We start from the raw sequence: 26097 nt of genomic DNA on the forward strand, positions 1-26097 counted from the left end.
GTCCTGCCGCCGGGAGCCCCCTTCCTCCCAGTACTAGTGTTTTCAGGGCTCCCCCGCAGCTGGGCCCAGAGAGTCGAATGGTCACAGAGGCCCAGGGCATCGGACTCCCATCCTGTTAAGGAAACTAGGAAGCCTCAAGGGACCCCCCACTCCCCCAATAACTCCAGGCATGAAAACCCCCGCATGGAGAGGGGCAGACAGAGGTGCAGTACCAACATGTCTGTGTCTGCTGATGTAACCACCTTGCAGGTTCCAGCTTGGGAGCAGGAGACCCTGGTTAGACCAAAACCATTGCCTCTGAACTTTATGTCAGTGCACAAAAAGACACTTATACAATGAAAGAGGTTATATTTTATCCTGGCCAATATATTATGAAGAAATGATTATATGATGAAACGAAACAACATATTGTATATTGTTCAAATGATCTTCTAGGTCCTAGCTTCTCTGCCAAGCTTCTCTGCGAAAGAGCACAGGAAAATATATGCAATGGTCTACAGAAACTTGGTAGCAGTTACTCAGCAGGAATTATCAGACTCAGGCACATCTGTAAGTGAAAACAAATGTCACCTTGAAGGTGGGAGTGATCAAAGGATCCTGTGCGAGAGCTACAGACGAGAAACCTTCATCGTTGATGCTGATTTCTAGACCATCTTCCTCATCTCGAAGGAGAACAATTAGTGAGACAGAAGAAAATTCAGATGAATGGTTTGGTGAACAACAGAGAAAACGTCACAAGTCTATAGTATTTCCCTTTCCTCTGATAAAGGCCTGGCTCTGTGTGTGATCAGGGAGATCTGCTGTGAAAGGCTCAGTAGCAGGGCGGCACCTGTGGCTCAAAGGAGTAGGGTGCTGGCCCCATATACCAGAGGTGGCAGGTTCAAACCTAGCCCTGGCCAAAAATTGCAAAATTAAGTTTTTAAGGCTCCCTAGTAAAATGTGGAATTATCTTGGTAGTCTAATCTCTAGCATACCAGGCCCTTTTTCACAAAAAATCCTCTTCAGAGCCAGATGCAGTGGCTCATGCCTGCAATCCTAGCACTCCAGAAGGCAGAGGAGGAAGGAAGGATTGCTGAGCTAATGAGTTCGAGACCAGCCTGAGCCAGAGCAAGACCTCATCTCTAAAAATAGCCAGGTGTTGTGGTGGGAGCCTGTAAGTCCCAGCTACTTGGGAGGCTAAGGCAAGAGAATAGCTTGACCCCAAGAGTTTGAGGTTGCTGAGAGCTGTGATGCCATGGCACTCTAAGCAACAGCGAGACCCTATCTCCACTAAAAATAGGAAAAACCTAGCTGGGTATTGTGGCAAGTGCCTGTAAGTCCCTGCTAACTTGGGAGGTTGAGGCAAGAGGATCACTTGAGCCCAAGATTTTGAGCTTGCTGTGAGCTGTGACTCCATGGCACTCTTCCCAGGGGACTCTGTCAAAAAAAAAAAGTGCTCTTTGGGATTTAGTGGAATCTGTTGTCTCCCCTAAGTTGGAAACTAACTCTAAAATTCTTTGAAGTGCCTTTTTGGGCTGGGTTATGTGTTTCTGATAGTTGCCTAGGTTTGGGGCCTTTTCTTACAGCCAGTTTTAGAAACCAGTGAATTTTGAAATTTGATAAACAAGATTCATTTTAAAACTAACTGAAAAAGTTGTAAATTCTCTATGAATTATCCAGAAATTATGCATCACTTTTCTTCTAGAAAGATGGGTTACAACCTGGGACTCTAAAGTATCCCTCAACTTCCTCTCAAGCTTGGTGTGTGGTAAGGGCCACGCATATTGGGAGTGTCACTTCCCTTTGGGGCCCATCTACCCTGGCTGTGGCATGTTGTTTGTTTGCCACTATTACAAGCCTCTCAGATTCTGTCAATCCAAGTGCCGTAAAAACTTTTAAAAGTGCGATCCTCAATAGATTAATAAGTTGTGGTATATGTATACCATGGAATATTATGCATTATTTCCTAAAGAAAGATGGAGACTTTACCTCCTTCATGTTTACATGGATGGAACTGGAAAATGTTCTTCTTAGCAAAGTATCTCAAGAATGGAAGAAAAAGTATCCAATGTACACAGCCCTATTTTGAAACTAATTTATAGCTTTCATAGGAATGCTATAACCTAATTATAGATTTAGAATATGGGAAGGGGGGTGGGAGAGGGGAGGGTGGGTGATTGGAGGGGTCACTTCTATGGTTTATCCTACAAGGGTACAAGTGAATCCTTCTAAAAGCAGAGTATGAATGTGTTAACCCAATAACTAAGAAAATGACATGAAGGCTACGTTAACCAGTTTGATGAGAGTATTTCAAAATGTATATGAAAACACCACACTGTACCCCGTGATTGCATTAATGTACACAGCTATGATTTAATAAAAAAATTCTTAAAAAAAAAAAAAAAAAGAAAGTTCTCCATGAAAAAAAAAGTGCGATCCTCACAAGGTTAGTGAACTAAAAGCATTCCATAAAGCAGCTGGTGTAAAAAGTTAATTCATCTAAATTTGAAAAATGTAGAAATGAACCTATCAAATGCCAGGGAGAGTTGTGGAATAAAAGTGTTGATGCAATGAAGAAAGTCAAAGAGATCGAACAGAAGTGCCGAGCTAATCTTGTTATGAACAAATTGAAGAAAAATGAAGACCTACAGAAAGTTCAGGACATCTAAGAAGTCGAGTAAAACATTCATCGTATCTGGGCCCCTCGTGCCTGTAAAGGAAAGCAGATACAAGAAGAGAAGGATGCGGACCTGGAGTATGTTGCCTAAAATATCTCATTGTCTATAACCATTTCTACCTGCACATTTGAAAATCTCCTTTAGATTGTAATTGACCTTGCATGGTATGAAATAAAAGTTTTAACAGTGCTGTAAAAAAAAAGGAAAGAAGAGAAAATCTCCTTTAGAGGCTTAGGACTTCTCAATTATTTATTTTTTACATAAGGTTACTCAAGGGTGATTAAAAATACATGTCTCCTACACTGTTGTTTGCAAAACAGTCCTTATAGATTACATCTCAGAGTTAAATCTTCACTGATGTGCTTATGTGAATCATGAAAATTATTAAATACAGGAGCAAATTGTGTTCATAAATTGATAATGTCATTTGGGTCATGGTACCAGTTATTACTTTGGGTAATAACTAATGGCAACAATTCATGGCTAGTAATATGTAAAATTTATTTGTAGTAAAATGTCTTGGGGGGGATACGTTAAGGAACTAACAATATGTATGATAGTGATCCTCAAATAATCTTTTAATTTGATTTCAGTATTTCCTGTTTTGGTTTATTAGCATTTTAGAACATAATGGCCTTATACATTCACGCCCATAAAGTTCGTGTGTCGTTTTAAAATAGTCAACTATTTTAGGAAGCCTAATTCTGCTGGACTATTTTGACCTGGTTTAACTTTCTGATATCACTTTCTGATACTGCTTTCTGTGGTTGTAGATATTGGGGATGTTGAGTAATTTGAGCCCGAGGTGACACTACATCATTTCCATTTTGGCAAACGCTCAATTCTAATTTCCAGTTCCTCATAAGTAAGCCTTAGGTTTCTAACCTAGCAGTGACGTAGCAGCAGAGGAATCTCAGTGCCTTTTAAGATTTTTACTGTTTTCCTGTAAAATGCTTTAGCTTCTGGAAAACAGAATTTATGGGTAGAACTTCTGGCCATTATTTGCACATAAAACCTTTCCTAATGGGTACAAAGTTATAATAAGAAATAAGTTCTGGTGTTCCATTACATAGTAGAGTTACTATAGTCAGCAATAGTATATTGAATATGAGAAGTAGCTAGAGAGGATTTTGAATGTTCTTTCTACAAAGAAATGATGAATGTTTAAATTGATGATATGCTAATTACCTCAGTTTGATCATTTCACAATGACAGGGTTCAAAACATGACATTGTACCCCACAAATACGTGTGATTATTGTGGGCCAATTAAAAATTGTTTTTTAATTTCTGAAGTAAAAAATAAAATGTCTGAAACTGTAAATTAACTTCTTGATTTATATTTAAATAAGAACCTTCAGCAAAATAGTGACAGTAACAGCCTTGACTTAAGGGCCCAATGCTTTCCTCCCACGTGTGAGCTGTTACACATTTAGATGAGGACAATAAAGTCAGCTGTAAGTTTAGAATAGATCCGAGGGATGAGTTTTTTGTACAACTATATGTGCTCACACAGCCTACCCCTTGTATAAGCAGGAAACGAATGGCTGAAATGATCAGTACTTCAGCTTTGGAGGTCCTCAAATACAATCAAGCTTTATTTGGAACTTAGAATACTTCAGCTGGAAACAAGTAGTGTCCATATTTTTAGAGGAGAGTTGGTAAGCATAAATGAGACTATAAATGAAGTACATTTAGAGCAGGCGTCCTCAAACTATGGCCCGCGGGCCACATGCAGGACACCAGGTGTTTTTGCCGCCGCTGCCTGTCCTGCTTAGCAGCCGACTTGTCCCGGGGCCCACAGTCCAGCCCTCCAACCGTCTGAGGGACAGTGAACTGGCCCCCTGTTTAAAAAGTTTGAGGACCCCTGATTTAGAGTGTATGTCTGCAATGAATGGCTATTTATGCAACACTTAAATTCACAAATGGAGTCTCTCATTCTACATGCTTATGGATTACTAACATCTTGATTGTTGAAATTTTTAGGTTTAGTGTATGCACATTGATTTGCAAATAAATTATTTATTAAATGATAAAAAATAAATAGCGCTAGTAGGAATTCATAGCTTTTGACCTTCAAAAGAGGCATGGAAATGAGGCCATAGCAGCAGGAGAACATGGGGCCCAGGTTGTCAAGGTCAAGATGAGAAATAATGAAGAAAGTTTGCAGGAGCTGCAGTAGAGCCATCTGAGGTACGGGGTGGCCATTTGGGATCTATGCATGGCCTTACATTTGAAAGGAACCTTTTCTTAAGGTCATGATAATGGTATTTTCTCCAGCAATGGGCAGCTGCTCAGGGGCACTGGTAGATCTTTTCTAGGGAAGGGCAACAGAGAAACGAGAGAAGCAAGAGATTTGGGGGAAGTGAGGGCATGAGAAGGGGATCCAGGTAGTGAAGTAGAGGTGCTGCAGTCAGGCCTGGGACTTGCCTGAGTCGGGTCCTAAACACGGGAGGGGGAGGCATAGGAGAGAATCAGACAGCAGGATGCTCAAAAGTCAAGACTGCAAAGAAGAGCCATTACTGCAGATGACTTTGTGGGTAGCAGGCTTAGGCAGAGCAAAAGGGTTTTGGAGTTAAGGAGATCAAGGAAATGAGAGTCCCAAATATTGACTCAATCACTTTCATGGATGCTGAAGTCGCCCCAGAGACAAGAGAAGTGAATAGGGGACTGTGGGGCAGGTGTGGAGAGGAGAGAGATGTGAGGCTGTAGGAACAGGGTGAGCAAAAGCCTTGACACAAGTGTGAGTCTGTCACTATGAGAGCAGAACGAGGCTCATTAGCAATGGAGAGCAGCGTGCACACACTGATGGGTTTGAGCTATTAAGGGATTTTAAGCGGAACGTCCCACAGTGGTGTTTGTGCTTTCAAAAAATTGCTGTGGGAGGAGAGGTGAGGAGAGACGGGGGTTTCTACATTCTGCTCAATTTTGATGTCAACCTAAAAATGCTCTAAAAGATAAAATCTATTCTTTATAATCACACTGGCATGCTGTGTGAACCAGGGACAACTCTGGAGAAAAAGATGGAAAAAGCCCAGACAACAGGCTGTTGGTGCCACTCACTGAGACAGCACAGAGCGGGAGCCAGTTGGGGACATGGGCGTGGGCACAGTGACTTCTGTTCTGAGGGGCATACGGAGTTTGAGTTCCCCAGGGCTGAAAGGAGTCCATGCCCAGTAATTTTTCCATGTAAGCAAAATCCTCCAGTGTGTACCCTACAGCTCTACAAACACACTCACAGCCAGAGCCAGCTCAAGGCTGTTTGCATGAGGCAGGTGGCATGGCAGCTGAACTCATGAACTCTGGGACCAGACTTCCTGGTTGGAATCTTAGCACTGCCACTTACCAGCTTGAGCAAGTTATTTAAAATTTTTGCCCCAGTTTCCTTACCTGTAAGATGGTAATAATAGCACCTGCCTTATGAGGCTGCTGTAGATTCGTTTGTACATATAGAACAGTTAGAAAAGTAACCATATGAGTGTTTACTGTCAGTATTCTGAATACAACTTTGAAGAAAGTCAAACCGATGTATTTATTCATCATGCATTCATTTACAAGTATCAATACAGTGCTCACTACTGGCACTCAAAGATAAATCAGACACCAAATTCTCCTCTCAAGAAGCTTAGACTAAAAGAGATTAATACATGCAGAATTTTACATGTGTAATCCCAGTCTGAAGAACAACTTGAGTAATAACAGCAAATGTCATTATTGAAATATATACATCACCACAAAAATAACCTTCAAATAATTTTCCTTGGGTAGCACTGATACATCAGTGGGTAGGGCACCGGCCACATATACTGAGGCTGGAGTGTTTGAACCCAGCAAGGGCCAGCTAAAACAACAATGACAACTGCAACAACAAAAAAATAATAATAATTGGGCGTTGGGGCAGGCGCCTGTAGTCCCAGATACTTGGGAAGCTGAGGCCAGAGAATTGCTTAAGCCTAAGAGTTTGAGGTTGTTGTGAGCTGTGATGCCACAGCACTCTACCCAGGGTGAAGGCTTGAGACTCTGTGTCAAAAAAAAAAAAAAAAATTCCTTTATAAAATCAAAATAAGGTATTTTGCTTCATATATATAATTCTACCATTTTGTATGCCTGTCCTTAAAGGATATATTTTAAATGATATACTTTACTTCATATGTTTTAAATATTGTGGGTACATATATATCTATACAAATAAATAATCTTGCTTTGCTTTTAAAAAACAAGTGTTTGAAAGTAACTGTCAACACTATAGAATCAAGCATTACATATTATAACACCAACTGTATACCCAGCCACATAAGTGATGATATGGTGTAGTCAGAGATAAAAGCAGAATATGAAAAAAGACCACCAAGTTTAAATTCCCACCCTTCTACTTACTTAGTTGTGTGACCTTGGGAATTAAGCCTCTTTGTGCCTCTGTTTCCCTTTTAGTAAAATGGAACTTAAGAACTCACAAAGTCGTTATGAGGATTAATGTATTAATAAATATACAATACTTAAAATAGTAAGAACCTCAAAAATGTTATTATTATCCTGTAGAAGTGGTCCACACAAGTTTTAGTACTTATCTATTTTTAAAACAAATTTAGCGTTCAAGTAAGTTCATTAAAAATGCACTATTATCAAAGAGAAATGTTAGCTATTACACTAGATCAGCTGTCTACAGATGTTTCTCCTTAAATAAGAAAGGCTCCTATGGGCGGCGCCTGTGGCTTAAAGGAGTAGGGCGCTGATCCCATATGCGGGAGGGAGTGGGTTCAAGTCCATCTGGCCAAAAACTGCAAAAAAAAAAAGGGCTCCTATGACTGATAACTACAGGATGTTGCAAATTTTCTGCCACTAGAGGGCACAAACTACTGGTTGCTTCCAGTTATGCGAAGGTGAACATTAGGAAAGGCAGAAGCAGGTCAATTTAACCAGAATTACTTCTGGATCTGCCTCAGCTATCAGTAAGAAAAGCCAGAAATGTCTATCTAAGGCAGGATATTTTACTTTCCATTTAAACGTCCGATTTTGATAATGTAGGACCCCAAGACTTGAAGAACATCAGTCTGATTGAAATGATTGATCATAATTGAGTCTTGAGCCACATATTCCTTACCTTTGCTAAGAGTCACGTTGCCACCTGATTTGTGGACCTTGTTGCGATCTTTTACTCACCCATAACTGGAGGCTGGTACACAAACCACCCAGGGCGAGCCCAGCCCATCATAAGAGCTACTGTGTTCAAGCTTCACCTTCTCCCAAACACGTGGAACCACTGTTCCCAGAGCACACAGTGAGATATTCCCTTTGAATTACCATCCTTCTTACTCCATATTACTCAAGTTTACGTAAAAATATTTCTATGTGTGCATCTTATCTGTATATAAAACCTGCATATTCAGGTGAGTTGCTTTTTAAATCTATGTCTTCATTTTAGTAACACTGTAATTCCTCCTTGGAAGCCTGCTTTGTAAAAAGTTATCCTTTATAATTTCCCTGTCTCTATTTTTTATTAATTAATTTGAAACACATTTCAAAAAATATAGGGGCACTTTTGTATTTGTGCGTAAATTTTGTTCTATTGTTCATAGGGCAATACAGTCGCTGTTTCGGCAGCTCTGTAATAATATTTTAAATCAATTTATCTTTTATCATCCACACACTATCACTTGCCACTTTAAAAAGTTCACAGTCATTTAATGACACACTAAATTCCCTGCACTGTTCAGAAAATAATTTGAGGAAATGTAACTATTATATACTCCAATGCAATGGAAATTTAGATACTGTTGCACAAAATTTGTCCTGGTTCACATAAGAACTAAAGAACTTAACAGTGGGATGCTAGGTACGTTATCCGGCCCCATCTCCTGTCTAATTTTATCTCCTGTCTCACACTTCCTTGTTCATTCCACCCTGACCCCACACACATCTTTGAGTGTGTTGGACATATCACCACCTTGGGTCCTGCACTGACTGAGGCTTCTCTCTTTTTTGCTCTTTCTCCAGGTATCACTTCCCACCTCAAGTAGCACCCCCTCACTGAGTTCTCCCCGACCACCCCAAATGTTTATGAAACATCTTCAGTATCCCTGCTACTTTTTTCCATAGCATTTATGACTTCTAATATACTGTATAATTTCTATTACTCTTACGTGCGTTCTATCGCCCCCTCTTGAAATGTAACTCCAGACAAGCAAGGATTTTCATCTACTTTATTCTACAAATACATCTAGAGGGCCCAGAGCAGTGCCTGCCACTAATAGGTACTTAGTTTTAGGCAGGTAGACATGAGCCAGGTGGATGGTGGATGCAATTAGAGTATTTCAGACTGGCTTGGGCGAGGCTGACCTGGGCCATAATGGAAATGAGGCTAATTGAGACCCTTCCTGCAGGTGCAAGACCTTTCAGGTGGGTTGCCTTGAAATAGAGGCTAATTAAAGTCCCAGGGGCTTTCTGACGTGGGCAGACATGTGTGGTCATACTGATTGGGTTGTTTCGGGAACAGCCTGATTAGGACCCTGGGAAGCTTCTAAGAAGCAACTGATGCCCCTCAAAAGTTGTGTATAACATCCAAGCACTGTGTTGTCCATGCCACCTGAAGTCTCTGGGACAAGGCCTTGCTTTGTAAGTCATTAAAAATAAACTTTTTTTTTCTTGCTAAAACTTTACTTGCTCTTGCTTGCTTTAATTATTTCTGCAACTGCCTCATACCATCACCATGCCGCCCTAACAGTACTCAATAAATATTTTTTTAAACTAATGGAGAAGTACCAATAATATAAAAATTTCCTGAGTCACTCTTCCATCATTTATTCTATAAGCATTATATCTATCATCTCTCTTGCAATTTTAGCTAAAACTGAGGTTAATGCTAATCATTATCTTGGAATGATGCTCAGATTTTGAAAAAAAAGAATAACTAAAAACCCTAGAGCTTCAGCCTCAAACCATCCCCATTATGTTGTGGTTATAGATGAGACCTTCTGGGAAAATCCCTCACACAGTGCCTGAGGATTCCCCCCATCCCTAAAATTTCTAGGTGATGTTTCTCTTCATCATGTATAGAGTGGAACCATCAGGCCCTGACTTTTATCAGCCATCCCTAAGCAGCGCCCATGACCCTCTCCCCAGACACAGGCCATATGTCTGCAGTGGGGAGGAAAGCAGGGAGGGGTTCCCAATTCCTGGTTAGCCTAAAAATCATGTTCATTTCTGCTCTGTGCTTCTGTAATATAACAGAATCAAGAGAAGCCTGCTCTCCAGCATCCAAGTCAAGTAACTAGGTGGCAACTGTCTGTCACCATGGCCCAAATTTCTTCCCTGAGGAGTAATAAAAAGTATCACATGACACCAAAAGCACAGAACATAAGAGAAAAAAAAAATGAAGTTGGACTTCATTAAAATTAAAAGATTTTGCTCCTCAAAAGACACCATTGAGAAAAAAGAAAAGCTAAGTCACAGCCTGGGAGAAAATATTTGCAAAATAGTATAACCGAAATATAACTTGTATCCAGAACACACATTTTTAAAAGTCTTACAGCTCGACAAGAAGACAAACAACCCAATTTAAAAATAAGTGGGCAAAAGATTTAAGATGTTTAGCAAAGAAAATATATGGGTAGCAAATAAATGCATGAAAAGAGGTCATTAAGAAAATGCAAATCAAAACCACAATGAGATACCACCACTCCCCAAGCAGCATGGCTATAATTTAAAAAACAGATAACAACAAGTGTTGGTGAGGATGTGAAGAAACCCTCACACATCGCTAGTGGAAATGTAAAATGGTACGTTCACTGTGGAAAACAGTTTGTGATTTCTTAAGTTAAACACCCTCGGACAGCCCAGCAATTACATTTCCAGGTATCCCAAGAGGAATGAAAACACATGTCCACACAAAGACTCTCATAAGCAAATGTTCATAATGGCCCCAAAGTAGAAACAACCTGGATGTCCATCATTTGGTAAATGCATGAACAAAATGGTGCATTTCCCATAAAACCGGGGCCAGCTTCCTGGGCGTATAATCAGCACAGTGGCACACGGCCCCACATTCAGAAGCACCCTGAACTTAGGGCCTAATGCTCTGTGGTGATCATCTTGAAATTCTTAACAAATCTATCTTTGAAATTGTGTTTGTAAGTGAAATCTAATAGGACATGCGTCACAGGTTAGTACCCAGTGCATCCCAGCATGAAGGGGTCATTTAGCCACCATGGTTTGGGGCAGTGGGCCATTGAGAAAAGAAACTGCCTAGTTCAACTTCCCCACCCCCAGCCAAGCCACAGTGTGCTGCTCCAGTGGCTGATGAGAAAGGTAGTCAAGCAATGGAACACCACTCCCAGCTAATTATTTTCTATTTTTAGTATAGATGAGGTCTGGCTCTTGCTCAGGCTGGTCTCAAACCCCCCACCTCAAGGGATCCTCATAGCTCAGTCTCCCGGAGTGCTAGGATTACAGGCATGAGCCACCACACCCAGTCTATTCCTGCTTTTTTTTAACGAGGCACCTGTCCTTTTTGTTTTGCTCTGGGCCTATAGATTATGTAGCCGGTTCTGAATAGAATGCCATACAGTAATAAAGAGGATAAAATGAATGATACATGCAGCAACATGGATGGATGTCAGAAACATCATTCATAATAAAAGAAATCAGAACCAAAGGCTACATATTGTGTGGCTTCATTTATATAAAATCTCTAGAAAAGGCAAAACTATAGAATTAGAAAAGGGATTAGTGGCTATCTGGGGTTAGGGGTAGAAACAGGGATTGAGTGCAAACAGGCCCAAGGAAATTGTTAGGGTAAAAGTCATTCTATAACTAAAATGAGGTGATGGTTTAAATGTATAAATGCGCTAAAATTGAGATGTACACTAAAGATGGGGAAATTTTATGATAATAAATTATACCTCAATAGAAATGTTTTTAAAAGAATCAGAAGTCCTTACCCCTAATCACCACAACCCACCCAGGATCTAGCCTGGTCAGAACAGCAGAGACCCAGCTGTACAGGATAGGGAACCCCTCAGTCTACAGCCCAGGGAATATGATTTGCCATGAGGCTGAGAACACTTTGGGCAATTGAAGGAATGCCCGAGGCACACAGCTAATACCTGGGTAGTATATGGTATTGACTGTTTTTGAGCAATCAAGGAAGAGTGGGATTCTTTTGACCAGTTCCTGTCTTTATAGACCCTGCAGTTTTTATATTCTTGGAATAGGAAAGAATCAAAAACAATCTTACTGTGCCATGCAGAAATCTAAGACAGCCTACATAGATCTGTGTCCCCAGTGGTCATGCTCTGTATAATCCTTTCCCCTTGAAAGTGGGCAGGGGCTGTGACTTGTTTCTAGCCAATAGAATGTGGCAAAAACAAAGGTATTTTGGAGATGTAATTAAGGTCCCAAACCGGTTGATTTTAAGTTCCTAAAAGGGAGATTGTTGGTGGGCCTGACTTAATCAGGTGAGAGCCCTCCCTAAAGTCAGGGATGCTTCTTGCTGGCTTGAAGTAAGCCACCATGTTCAGGAAGCCCGATGGCAGGGACCTACAGGTGGCCTCCAAGCTCTGAGGGCAGGCATCACCTGAGAGCCAGCAAAAAGCTACAACCCTCACTCATATGCAAGAAAATGAAATCTGCCAAAAATCTGAATGAACTTAGAAGGAGAGTCTTCTCCAGATAACAGTGCAGTTGTGAACTAAAATAAAATCCTAAGCCACCAAGGAGACCCCAGAGGAACCTTAAAACTGAGTTCTCAGCCATGGCAGGATGTGGGAGGGAGGGGGAGTCAAACACCCTTCATTATACCCCCTCCATTGTTAATGGCCATCAGGTTTTTATTCTTAAGGGTTAAACAGAAACCAGCCCCATGATCTACTCTTCCCTACTGGCAGGTTTCAACTCTACAACAAAACAGCATTCTTTTCTGATGAACCCATCAATCAGGGAGTGGTTTTAATCAGTCTACAGAGCATGTGCAGAGACAGTTTTCATGTCCTCCCCTTCACCCTTTGACACCAGCAGTTCATCATTTTCTGAACATGGACCCCATAAAAGGGCAAAAAGCTTGATTATGCATTCACATGATTCTCTTTTCATAAATATTCATGGCTTCTAAGCCTGTTGAATATGTATATATGGCCACCCCAATCAGCCTAAATTCCTTTTCCTATTGTCTTTCCCTCAAAGCACATGTTTCTGGCTTCTGGTTAAGCTCTGCTTCCCAGCCACCCATAGCATGCAACTATTTAAGGGGAAAAAAATTCTCCTTTCCAAATTAAAAACCTCCTCAGTTCTTCAGTTAATACAATCCAGCCAACACTTTGCAGCATCATAAGACCCTCAACAGAGGACCCAGCTAAGCCGTGCCAATCTTGTGAAAATACAGAAAGCATAAGATAATAAATGTGTGCTGTCTTAAACCACTATGTTTGCGATAATTTGCGATATAACAAGATGAAACTACATCGTCACCCCCACAGAGGAAGCATCCTTACCTTTGTCCAATCCTAAAACAGATTGTTCCACCTAATAAACGTCACTGAGGGGCTGCGCCTGTGAGATGGGAGCAGACTAGACGTGGCAATCATTGTTCACTAAAGGGAAAATCAGAATCTATGGTCTAATAACTGTGAAAGAATTTACCGGTGAAATAGGACTGCATTTGGAATCAATTTTAGCTCATAATATTAGAAAAGATGGTGGCCGAACTTAAAGACGGAAAGGTATGTGAAAGAACAACACCTGGAACACAATAGGTGCTGGCGTACTGCACAAAAGTACCATTAATGTCAGTTTACTCTTCACCCACATGAAGACTCTTCCTTTTTGCCTAACTCAAAATACAAAAGTGTGTTTTAACAGTGGCCTTCCAGAGGCAATAAACCCACCTTTTCTTATCTGGGGTAGTAAGACTCCCTAATTGTCCAACAAAGGCTGTATCTTAAGCCTGAAGCTCTTATTACATGTTCATGCATCTGCACCATCGGGATCCTACCATATGCAGGTCAGCTCGTCCATACTGTCCAGGCTCTGATTAAAGAGCAGTAAGTGACCAGAGCTCCAGGATGTCACTTAAACTTATGAGCACGTATGTATTCTAAATAGGGTGACCAGACATCCCGCTTTTGGCGGGACAGTCCTGCTTTTTAACAATTTGTCCCGCGTCCTCCAGCGTTTTTAAAAAGTCCTGATTTTTGGAAAGAATGCACTAACGGGCAGGAGAACAGGAAGGGAATATACGGTTTTCGGCTGCCATGTGGCTATTTCTCCAGAATATGAGTTTTATATTATTTTTGTTAATTTTATAATGTTAAACTGTCATAATAACAAATAATTGTTGAGAAGTGATTACTGAGAACTGCTTATCAAAGTTTGCATTGTTGTCAGGCCCTGCCCTGCCGCGTCCCCTGCCCCACTCCCCCGCCATGTTGTCCCGCTTTACAAAAGTTAAAATCTGGTCACCCTAATGCTAAATCTTCTCACACAACCAAAGCACTGAGTAAGCCTGCTCCCTGCAGAAGTCAGCCCAACAGAGCCACCAGGGGGCATCAAACCATCAGAGAAATCGTCAATGGAACGGGTCTTCAAGGGGGATTGCTTCAAACTCATATTCTAACACCAGGACTTTTCTAGGTACCTCCACAGAGGCGGGCCTTACTGTTACCTGGGACCTCCTGGGAGTGTTGTAGGATATCACAGAAGGCTCACACACAGGGCTAAATGTGATTCAAATCAGTTCAATCCATCTCTGTGGCTGGGCACACAGAGTCTAATAAGTCTTATCCCTGCTACTCAGGCCCTTCAGGCCAAGGGCTCAGAACTTTCCACTGGACAACATGTTTGTCCTTGGAAAGTCATAGGTGATGATGAGGAAGGAAGAGCCCTGGAGGAGTGGGAGAGAAAGCTGGTCAGGCTATGGTTCTCCTTTGTGGTCCCAGAGAGGTGATCCAAAATTAAATTCACTTGGAAATGTGTGGGCTAAAGCTAACTTTTCACTCTCTGGAAAAGTATTTTCTAAAAACACTTAGAGGCTGGAGTGCCATGGCTCACACCTGTAATCCTAACACTCTAGGATTGCATGAGGTCAGGATTTCGAGACCATCCTGAGCAAGAGCGAGACCCCTTCTCTACTAAAAATAGAAAAATTAGCCCAAGTTTTGTGGCAGGTGCCTGTAGTCCCTGCCACTCAGGAGTCTGAGAAAGGAGGATTGCTTGAGCCTAAGAGTTTGATGTTGCAGTGAGCTGAAATGACAACACAGCACTCTCGCCTGGGTGGCAGAACAAAACTCTGTCTAAATAAATAAATAACATTTAGAGCAAAATACTTTCAAAATAGGCCTTTATAATATATATTAAGTAATTCGTTTATCAATTAGCGCTGTGCATCCTCTATTCATCAAAGTGGATCCCAAAGAAACCCTGTTTAGACTATTCAACTAGCAATAAGTTCCTTCACTCCATGGACAATAACATGCTCCTTACTTTGTTCATAGTCCTGATCTGATACAATAACCATGCCTTGCCTTGTGCAATCCTTGTATTATCTTCTTTTAACCATGCCTTGCCTTGTGCCTTGCCTTGTGCAATCCTTTGTATTATCTTCTTTTCTTTTTGTTAACCATGCCTTGCCTTGTGCAATCCTTTGTATTATCTTCTTTCTGTTTAACCATGCCTTGCCTTGTGCAATCCTTGTATTATCTTCTTTTTGTTTGTTTGTTTTTAGAGATTTTTTAACATAACCAAAATTAAACAAAATAATATAATGAATCCCCATGCACCCAATGCCCAGAACCAACTGCCATCAATCCACAGCCAATTCAGTCCTTCCTACACTTCCATCCACCTCTCTCCCTCTCCTGCACCTTTGTGAAGTAAACCTCAGACATCGTATTATCTTAGATGCCTCAGTATGTATCTTTAGAACATAAATGGTCCCTCTGTTTTAAAATAGCCACAATATATTGTCATGGATAAGCCAAGTTAAGAATAATTCCTACAATGCCTTAATATTATATCATCAAATATTCAGCGTTCTAATATCCAATCATCTCCTAAATGTCATAAATGGCTGCTGGGTTCTTCTTTAACAGGTGTTGTTGTTGTTGTTGTTGTTGTTGTTGTTGTTGTTTTGAGACAGGGTCTTTCTCTGTTGCTGGGGTTGGAGTACAATGGCACCATCATAACTCACTGCAGCTTCAAACTCCTGGTTCAAGTGATCCTCCTGCCTCGGCCTCCTCGCACCATCATGCCTGCTAATTTTTAAATTTTTTTGTAGAGACGGGGTTCTCACCATATTGCTCAAGCTGATCTCAAACTCCTGGCCTCATGCCATTGCTTGCCTCTGCCTCCCAAAGTGCTAGGATTACAGGCGTGAGCCACCAGACCTGGCTGGTTGTTTTTTAGTTGGTACAAATCAGAGTCCAACTAAGGCCTTCACATGACACTTGATTGATACACTTTCTAAGCTCCCTTAGAGTACACGTATTATCTCCATTCTCTTTGTTTTTCTTGTAACTTAATCATTGAGTGTATTGATTTTAAACTGCTTAAATGTCTTACATGAAAGGACTTAGAGCTCAGAGGAGTTTATGAAATTCTATTATGGAAGAAGGTATTTTTCTCTTGTCACCTTAGTTTTATTTTAGAAATATCCATTTGGAGCTGAGATGGAGACATTATATTCTCACTCCCAGCATATCCAACTATCATGACATCGACACAAGCTCCTTGGGTCCTACAGGTTAGATAGGTATTGTCTTCTTTAAAGTCAACCCAAGATCCCAAAGGACCAAAACCACCGAGAAAGAGCCCTAGTCCAGCGGGCAACACACAACAGTAGCAGAACTCTTGGCATGTTCATTCTGTTCATGTTTGTCTGGCTTTGTTCTCTTGCAGGACTGCCAAGATCCCTTCCAAATCATCGTTCTGTGATTCTGACTGGTTATCATGACAGCTGAACCTCTTAGAAAAGAGCTGCCAAATTGCTTGAGGAAAATAAAGCCCCCCAGATCCCAGGCCACCCCTTTGAGCTCTGATGAATGTACACATTTGACTTACAATGATGAACCTGGGAAGACTCTTTTCTCTTCATCAATTACAGTTGTTGAGATACTGTTATCTAATTGATTCCCAGAAATTTCTTTATTTTTCTAACCTCTGAGAGTTCTTAAAAATGCTTACAGGGAAAGACCCCCTCTCATGAGCTTGGGATGGCCACATAGCCTGTCCTTAAAGTCTTGCTTGGCTAAACCTAGTGATCTGGATTCTCACTCTGTCATTGCCACTCATTTGTCATTTGACCTCACACATGACTTTTTTTTCCTATTTTTGCAGAGGCATCCTAAACCCGGCCTTCCACACAACTGTCAGCATACAATGAGTCAGTACAAAAGATGAAACACTTGCTATCCCTGGGCTAGAAGATCCCTGCAAAATCAAGCCAACTCGCCACTTTAAAAAAATGTTTTTAATGATATCTCCATTACAAAGTCAACACTGATTTCAGTGGCCACTGGAGTTTTCCTCAATCAAGACTTCTTGTTTCAGAGCTTTGGCACAGTCACTGCTGGGTACCTACCCCCACCTTTGTCAACTACCTCCCAACACCCTGGGGATCGAACAGCCCTAGAAGGGTCCCAGATAACAAACCACAGTTCCATCACCCACAAAGCAGTCCAGAAAGCTGGAGCTGGTCCTGTCAAGAAAAGGTAGTCCAAGTGTAAAAGTTGGTCTCTGCAAACATGGAAATTGTACTTGCATTGAGTACAGTTCTCATCCAAGACACTGGTCAACAGGCAAAGACCCCGTAATGTCTTCTCTTTTTTTTCTTTCTTTTTTTTTTTATTTCTTATAGCATCTGGAGAACACTGAGAGAACTAAAAATAGACTTGCCATTTGATCCTGCAATTCCTTTATTAGGTATATATCCAGAAGACGAAAAATTGAATTACAACAAAGATATTTGTATCAGAATGTTTATTGCAGCCCAATTCATAATTGCTAGGTCATGGAAGAAGCCCAAATGTCCATCGACCCACGAATGGATCAATAAATTGTGGTACATATGCACCATGGAATGCTATGCAGCCCTAAACAAAGATGGAGACTTTACTTCCTTTGTGTTTATATGGATGGAATTAGAAAATGTTCTTCTTAGCAAAGTATCTCAAGAATGGAAGAAAAAGTATCCAATGTACACAGCCCTACTTTGAAGCTAATTCATAGCTTTTATAGGAATGTCATAACCTAATTATACCCATAATGTCTTCTTGGGAAACTTCATGTTTCCCATGCACGAGGAGAGCAAAAGGAAAAAACAGCTCTGCCCCTTGTTAGTTACAACAGCCTTGCCTTGATAACATTGAGAGAGAAGCTCCTGCTTAGTCAAACAAAACCTGGATGACTAGACAGCTATTACAAGTAGGCACAAAACCATGAGACATGGACCCTGAGTGAGCGGAAGTCATTTGCTTAACTAAGTTGTTTTAAATCATCTAGAACAGGAGTGGTGAACCTGCAGCCTTAAGGCCACATGTGCAGCCAAATTTTACAGAACAAATCCTTTATTTTTATAATACATTTTTTTACTTGTATATTTTTTTAATGAATGTATTTAAAATACCAAAGAATCAAGTAAGTTTCAACAAAATAATCCTCCCAGATTGACCAGCACAATTAGAACATTAGTAAACCATAAGGGCTAAATTGATGGCTGCCACGCTCATGATTTAGTTCTAACTTCCGCCATCTGACCAGCACCACTACCACCCGAAGCTGGTCTGCGAGAGTTTATGCAGGTTGAATATGCCAGTCGGTTATCTGCTTTTGACAACATGCACTGTGTTTCTGTTTGAAGTAGAATTTGTGAGTAGTTGCACAGCTCCACAGTATTTTTTAATTCTGTCGACTTAACCACCCATCGTGTCAAAGAAGACCAAGAGAACACTAAAGGACGAAACACATTTTTTTAGTGAGGACTGAGAATTGCAATATTATCTTGTTTCTGCTAAAGATAAGACGATGTGTTTGCTTTGTGATACTGCAGCATCAACATTAAAGAAATTCAAGGCTCATCTGCATTATAACCCTCATAAGGACCACAAATACAGCATTTTAAATCAAAGGAGAGGTGCAAAATGTACTGCAGAAATTAAAACATGAAAAGTAAAAGCAAAGACAATTCTTTCAGATAGCAATAAGACCTGGAAATAATGCCACTGAAGCAGCTTATAAAGTAGGTTATATACTCAGGGAGGGGAAAGAGAAGACATTCAGTGATGTAGAAATTGTGAAAAGCTGCGTTGTTGAAGTTGTAGGATGCTTAGACCCTGGTAATGTTCCAAAGTACAAACCACTGCCTCTTTCAAGGAGAACCATGGCTGATTGGCCGCATGCATTAGCCTTCAACTTAACAATGTCGTGTAATTCTTCAGAAGAAAAATAGGTATCATTCAGTCCCTTCAAATGAATAGCTGATACTACTGACTCGGCTCAGGTCTTACACTTCATTCAGGACATAACAGAAGATTTTCTTTGCTATAAAGAGTTACTCACCTGGAGCACTCTTGACAACAGAACACAAGGAATGGAGATCTTCAACAACTTGCAAGGTAAATGACAAGCCGTTGGACTGAATTTGGTAAATTTAGTGAGTGTATGTACAGACGGTACATGACAGGAAGATATGAAGGGTTTATTGCACAGATTTAAAAACAAGTATTAATGATCCAGATGCTCTCATTTCTTATCATTGTATCTTGCATCAGCAAAATCTCTGTGCTAAAGCTGCTATTTTAAGCGACACTTTACAATAAGGTATAAGTATTATTAACTATATTCATTTTGTAACATGCTAAAGTTGAACTAGAGGTATTCAGGGCGGACTTACCACATCATTCTAAGGAAAGTTGGCTTTCACATGGACAGGTGTTAGCCAAAATTTCATCTCTGCAAGAACAGATAGTTAAATTTTGTGAAGAACAAAATCATAAATGTGAATTTTTGAAAGATTTCTTTAGGAATGCAGTATTTCTGTGGGATATCATGTCAAATCAAAATGACTTGAATATTTCTTTTCAAGGTAAAACTAAGTCTACATATGGCATGTGGCAAAAAACCCAGGCATTTCAAAAAAAAGCTATCTTATTTCAAAACAATTCTTCATGGCTCAGTGCCTGTAGCACAGGGGTTATGGCACTGGCCACATACACTGAGGGTGGCAGGTTCAAATCCGGCCTGGGCCTGCTAAACAACAATGACAACTGCAACCAAAAAATAGCTGGGTGTTTGGCAGACGCCTGTGGTCCCAGCTACTTGGGAGGCTGAAGCAAGAGAATCACTTGGGCACAGGAGTTGGAGGTTGCTGTGAGCTGTGATGCCATGGCACTCTACTGAGGGCAACATAATGAGACTGTCTCAAAAAAAAAAAAGAAAAAGAAAACAATTATTCAAAAGGAAATTTTAGATAAACATTTTCCCACTTAGCAAAGGTCATTGATGGATAGGATGATACATATAAATCATTTGAAGAACATACAGCCATTATAGACCTAGTAATTGGAGAATACAATGAAAGTTTCACTTTGAGAGTCATGACATCACACTCAAATTAGCATTTCATCTTCACCTGGTTGATGTTTCAAAGCACCCAATGAACTACAGATGGAAGTGATGGAGCTCTCAGTGGATGACATCGTCAAGTCAATGTTTGGTGCCAAGAAAGATCCAGTTGAAACATGGAAAACTACAGTAGAATGTCCACACCGTCAGCAACACACTCTAAAAATGTCTTCTTGCTTTTCAACCACTCACTGCTACAAATCTACATTCTCCTCCCTAATCCAAATCAAGACCCCCTGAAGGTCACAAATGACTGATAACCAACTCGAGCATCAGCTGAAACTGTGGACCCACGTGCTGCAACCAAATATTCAACACTTTCCAACCAAAAGCAGACACAATAAAGTTACTAAAAGGTCAGTAGTTAACTTCAAAATTAACATATAGTTTTCTGGTTTTTGAAATTAAGTACAGGGTAGTTAGTTTTTTACAAAATACTGTACTTTTTTAAGGATATCTAATTGAAGTTTCTCAAATACAGCCTTGATTACAGCTAAATTAATGTGGCCTTCCAGCATGAAAAGTTTCCCCACTCCTGAATTTGGATGGATAAATTCTGGGATTATATTCATAAATCATGAAAACTGTAAACGCATCTCCCAGCTCCTCTTGCCACAACTGAAGCACCGTGAACTGTTTGCCGAGAATCCGTTTGCAGGGAAACCTCAGCCTTCACACTGAGAATTAGCAGATGACGTGTTGGTTTACTTTATTTAATATGCCATCGTTACCTATCTACCTACCTACTTCCACCATCCCAGCTCTGATTTTTCAGATTCACACTGAATCAATTGCATCTGCTTTTCCTATATAAAATTTGTTTACTTTATAAATGAACTATGAAAGTTCAACCCTGGACTTGAAAAGGGCAAGTGTGACCCATGCTCACAGGATGGAGAGTCCTAGAGGGGACTTGCTCCACGAGTGCCATTTGTCTTTTGCCAAGATCTACACACACCACATCTTTCCTAATCTGAACAAAGTCCGTCTTCACGTCCGAGCATATCATTTGTGTATAAAAACCCTAAGTGACTGTGCTATGGTTCAACGGCATGTCAGTTGGAGAAAATAAATTCCATTGGAATGTCTGCTCTAGGGACTTGCTTCCAAATGGAAACATTTTAAGAGAAAAACCAATCTAGTGAACTTGTGGGAATTCAAGGGCTGGCGGAGGCCTAGAAAGGAGACATTCAAACAGAATTAGGTGGACTTTACTGCGTGCTTGAAATCAGCAGATCCTTCAAAATCACTCTAACCGCAGGCTCATTCCCTTTTCCTCCCTGAACAGCGCCTTCAGGTTCTGGCATTTCTTTACCTAGAGTGCCATCTGGTGATCACATGCCTTCACTGTCATAACATGTAGCTCACTGGAGCCTGAGACCTTCACTGGTCTCCTCCACGCTACCAGGTTGACATAAGGTCAGCATTTGTCCTGGCTTTGGATTCTGCTCACTGGGGAGGTTAAATGTCTTTAGGCTCAATATGTCTGAAGCGTCCAGGGCCATATGGGGCTTCAGGGCTCATGAGTTTGTGTTTCATGTCTAATTTGTAATTTTAAAGTTTTGTGATTTGCACAAAGGCATTTATATGGGGCAGCCAGACCACAGCCCCAGCAGGTGCGGGCTACTTTATGCTCTTGACCAGAGAACTGCACTGTCCCCCTAAGACAGTGGTTCTCAACCTGTGGGTCGTGATCCACAGGAACTGTATTAAAGGGCTGCGGCATTAGGAAGGTTGGGGACCACTGCCCTAAGAGAAAGTGCACAGCACAGCTCCTGTTTCATCTCATCTTATATTTGGGGGTTTTTTATCCTCCTCCCTTTCCCATGCAGTGTCTGTCCACCGTCAAAGTCTGTCCAATATTGGTCTACAAAGCATCCCCAAACACAGCAAGGGGCTGCCCATGCCCTCCAAACACAGCAGCATCCTTCCTTCTCCAGTGCCAACAGGCAAGTTTGTTCTTTGAGACTTAATGTTGACTTTAAAAACCAGAGACAGCAGGAATAGGAGAGGAACAATACTAAACGCGCTGAGTAGCACACAGTATAATTATACAATAGGGTTGGATTCCTGTCGCCGCCCATCAGATGTGACTTCATTAGCAAGAACAGCTGATACTAGAGCCCACTCCTCCTTCCCAGGGCTGTGGTAAGGTTCAGATCAGGAAATGCTGAGCTCTGCAAAAAGGCCAGACTGTAGAGGGGTGGGGATGAGAGGTGGAATGTGGGGCTGGGACTGGCTTGAGCCTGTGGGGTTGACCCTGCACCCCAGAGCCAGGCGGAGACCTGGGCGCATAGGCACAGCAGGCAGCTGTTGAGCAGTAGTGGGTACAGGGAACCATGTCATAATCTTCACCACTCAGTGAGATACTATGCCCATTTTACAGAAGAGGAAATTGAGACACAGGAAAGTTAAGTAATTTCTTCAGAATTGTAGTTGCTACGTTGCAAAGTGAGGATTTGGATCCACCGCACTTCTTCGGCCTTTCCTGCTCTATTCTCCTCCACAGCATTGTGTGTATGTGCGTGTGTGCTTCCTGTGCCTGTGGGTGCACGCGTGCATGTGTGTGCCTGTGTATGTGCGTGTGTGTGCCTCCTGTGCCTGTGTGTGCCTACATGCATGCACCTGTGTGTGCATGTGTGTGCCTCCTGTGCCTGTGTGTACGCGTGTGCATGTGTGTGCCTGTGTGTGTATGTGCGTGTGTGTGCCTTCCTGTGCCTGTGTGTATGTGTGTGCCTGTGCGTGTGTATGTGCCTTCCTGTGCCTGTGTGTGTGTGTGTGCGTGTTAGCAGTCTCTCCCTGACCAAACTTCACCCAGGCATCTCTGAGTCCTCTTCTCAACTAGGCCTTGATCCTGGCTCTTGTCCTTTTTTTTTTTTTTTTTAGGAGACAGAGCCTCAAGCTGTCCCCCTGGGCAGAATGCCGTGGCATTACAGCTCACAGCAACCTCCAACTCCTGGGCTCAAGCGAGTCTCCTGCCTCCACCTCCCAAGTAGCTGGGACCACAGGCGCCCGCCACAACGCCCGGCTATTTTTTGGTTGCAGCCGTCATCATTGTTTGGCAGGTCCGGGCTGGGGATTCGAACCCGCCACCTTAGGTGTACGTGGCTGGCGCCTTAGCCCGTTGAGCTATAGGCGCCGAGCCTGGCTCTTGTCCTTAATGGGCCTGCATCAAATGCTGCTAGATTGGTTTAGAGAGAATTTCCACCCTTGCTATCTGAGCACCTTGCTATCACATCAAATTCCCCATCCCCTGCCTTTGATGTCTGAGGTCTGGCCTTTCTTCAGCAAGAATCCTGCCAAGTCAGTTTAGCTGAATCTCTCTATCTCTAATGTCTCCTCTTAGTAATTTTTCATCCACCAACCACCCTCCCTTACCCTAACCCTTGGTTAAATCCCCACTTCCCACATGCTATTTAGAATTAATTCCCGTTCAATACTAAGGTCTCTTTTCCACAGCAATAATTTCAGCATAAATTTTGTTTTTACCACTATACTGTCTGACTCTGGTTCTCTTTAGTTGTGTTCATTGTGCATGTGTATATTTTATATATGTATTACATATATATATATATAAAATAAGTAGTTTATTGACTGTCTCTCTCACTAGATCAGGAACTTTTGTCTGCTTTGTAGTCTCTGTCTTCAACACCTACGACAGTGCCTAGCTCATAGGAAGTGCTCAGTGAACACTGAATGAATGCACGTGTGCATGAGCCCAGCTCCAAGGCTTACACTCTTAACCACTAAGTTTCACTGCCTTTCTATGAATGGGTATTCTTGTCCGACTATTTAAATGTCAAGTGTATAAATGTAAGTGGTTATTATTAAATGTCTTATTCTTTACCCAGATGATTGTGTTTCTTCTACTCCATTCAGCTCAATCTCTTCACTGTCCCTGACATAACTATATTGTTTTCTTTGAAGAGCCTTGCTCGTGCACTCCCCTCTCCCTGGAATGCCTTCCTCCCCGCTCCCTAGCGCCCATCCAATCCTATCCATCCTTCAAGGCCCACACACATTCCTCTCTCCTCCAAATTCTCCACAATGATGGATAGACTTAGTTGGAGTTTTATTGTTTTACATCAAGTAAGGTCCCCATACTTGATTGCAAATTACTGGGAGAACAAGAACAGAAGGATGTCTTCCCTGATTCTCCACTCCACACTGAGCCTGGCAATGACCAGACACCTCACGCGGTGCTCGGTGACCCTCACAGAGAGGGCACAGGCCAACCACTCAGCTCACTCTCCTGACCCTGGGACATGAGGGCTGACCAATCTGGAATAAAGAAAAACAAATAACGGGGCATCTATACTTACTACAAAATGTGACTTGTCTGCATGATCTAAGGTACATGAATATGCTTAAGACGGGAACAGAATATGATTAAGACGAGAGACCCAAAGCAAGCGCTCTGCCCCCTGCTTGTTGCTATGGTTACCATGATCAGCGACAGAAATGAAAGATGTCCAGAGGTTCTGAGAGAACAAAATACATCTAACTGCAGTATCACTTTCTCTGCCTCTGCCTCAAATGTGGAGGTCTTTCTCGTTTTGCAAACCAGTGTGGGCATCTGACTTGACTTCAGAGGAAGCAGTGGGCAACGTCCAGCACTGTTCTGGTCTTGTGCATTCAGACGCTGGGCAGTCAAAGCTTTGGAGGCACTTAGTGGGGGTGCAACATGTGCGATGGCATAGGGCTCCCCCTCAGAAGGCGGCACCGGGTTTAATACTGCACTGTCCTCATTTTGCCCCATTTTGAAACTCTTACTATTTTTCAAAGGGCCCTGTATTTTCAGTGTGCACTGGGCAGGCAAATTATGTCACTGGTCCTTGAGGAAAGCCTTGAGGAGTCAGAGAGAAAGCTGAATTTGCTTCTACTCCCTGAAGATGTAAAATTCCCTTTCTGAACTCAGAGCCTCAAGATTGAAAAATATGAAGACAGACAATAGCAACCCATAGAGTGCTCTAGTAACAACAGCAGCAGCAGCAGCTAGCACTAAGTGAGTACTCACTGTATGCCGGGTGGGACTGAACAGCTTTACAGAGTTAGTCCACTTAAGGTGTGGACCCCAGAGTCTGGAAAACCAGTCGCCCACCTTTCCCTGTATTTCCTGTATTTTCCCAGTAAACCAGGAAACCGGTCTGCTTACTTATTAGGTGCTAACACTGAGAGCTGTTGAAAAGAAATATTCTTAGATTAACTGTAAATAATGATGAGTAAGCAAAATTATGCAATAATTGCTGAGGAATTCAGGGATGGGGTTAAATTGATACAGATGGGCAGGGCCCATCAGGTGAAAACAATCCTAGGAGGGAAGTATTAGCTTTGCTTCATTTTAGATATGGAGAAGGGGGTGCGGGGTGAGGAGGAAGAGAAAGGGGCTTGTTTAAGTGAACTGCCTCTAAATGTCCAACACTCTGCTCGACACCTTCACTCTGGTGCCTCATTTAATACTCACAGCTGGAGTGTTGGAGTGTGGAAGGGGCGAAATTAAGGGGGCAGGTTCTCACAGGTGGTAGAAGCCGAACCAGGCACCCAATCAGGTTTGCTTCAAGGTCCTACCTGCAGCCCCTCACAGCAGGTGCAAACATGGGACATACTGGGGCACCGGGGTGCAGGATCCCCTGCCCACGTGACACATGCCACACGTGACCCCTTCACACCCTCTGCCCTGCCACCCCAGCGAAATCATGAACTCTACCTCCTCCTTCAACACCCACCTCAGAGCCCAGGTGGCCCTGACAATGCCTCCTCTGAGGGGCCTGGCAGAGTCCCTCCCCCCTCACTCCCCTTCTGACACCTCCTCTGAGGGGCCTGGCAGAGTCCCT

At 42.0% G+C, this 26097-nt stretch overlaps 1 protein-coding gene and 1 pseudogene across 1 annotated transcript in view; one reads left to right on the plus strand and one right to left on the minus strand.

The window, feature by feature from the left end:
* PDE1C (phosphodiesterase 1C) overlaps nt 1-26097 on the minus strand; it is a 651334-nt gene that overhangs the window by 576522 nt on the left and 48715 nt on the right. The window lies entirely within an intron of this gene.
* LOC100957115 lies at nt 184-16602 on the plus strand (annotated as a pseudogene).

The sequence above is a fragment of the Otolemur garnettii genome, unplaced genomic scaffold (genome assembly GCF_000181295.1).
Source record: "Otolemur garnettii isolate 467f Iridium unplaced genomic scaffold, OtoGar3 scaffold00028, whole genome shotgun sequence".
Lineage (NCBI taxonomy): Eukaryota > Metazoa > Chordata > Mammalia > Primates > Galagidae > Otolemur > Otolemur garnettii.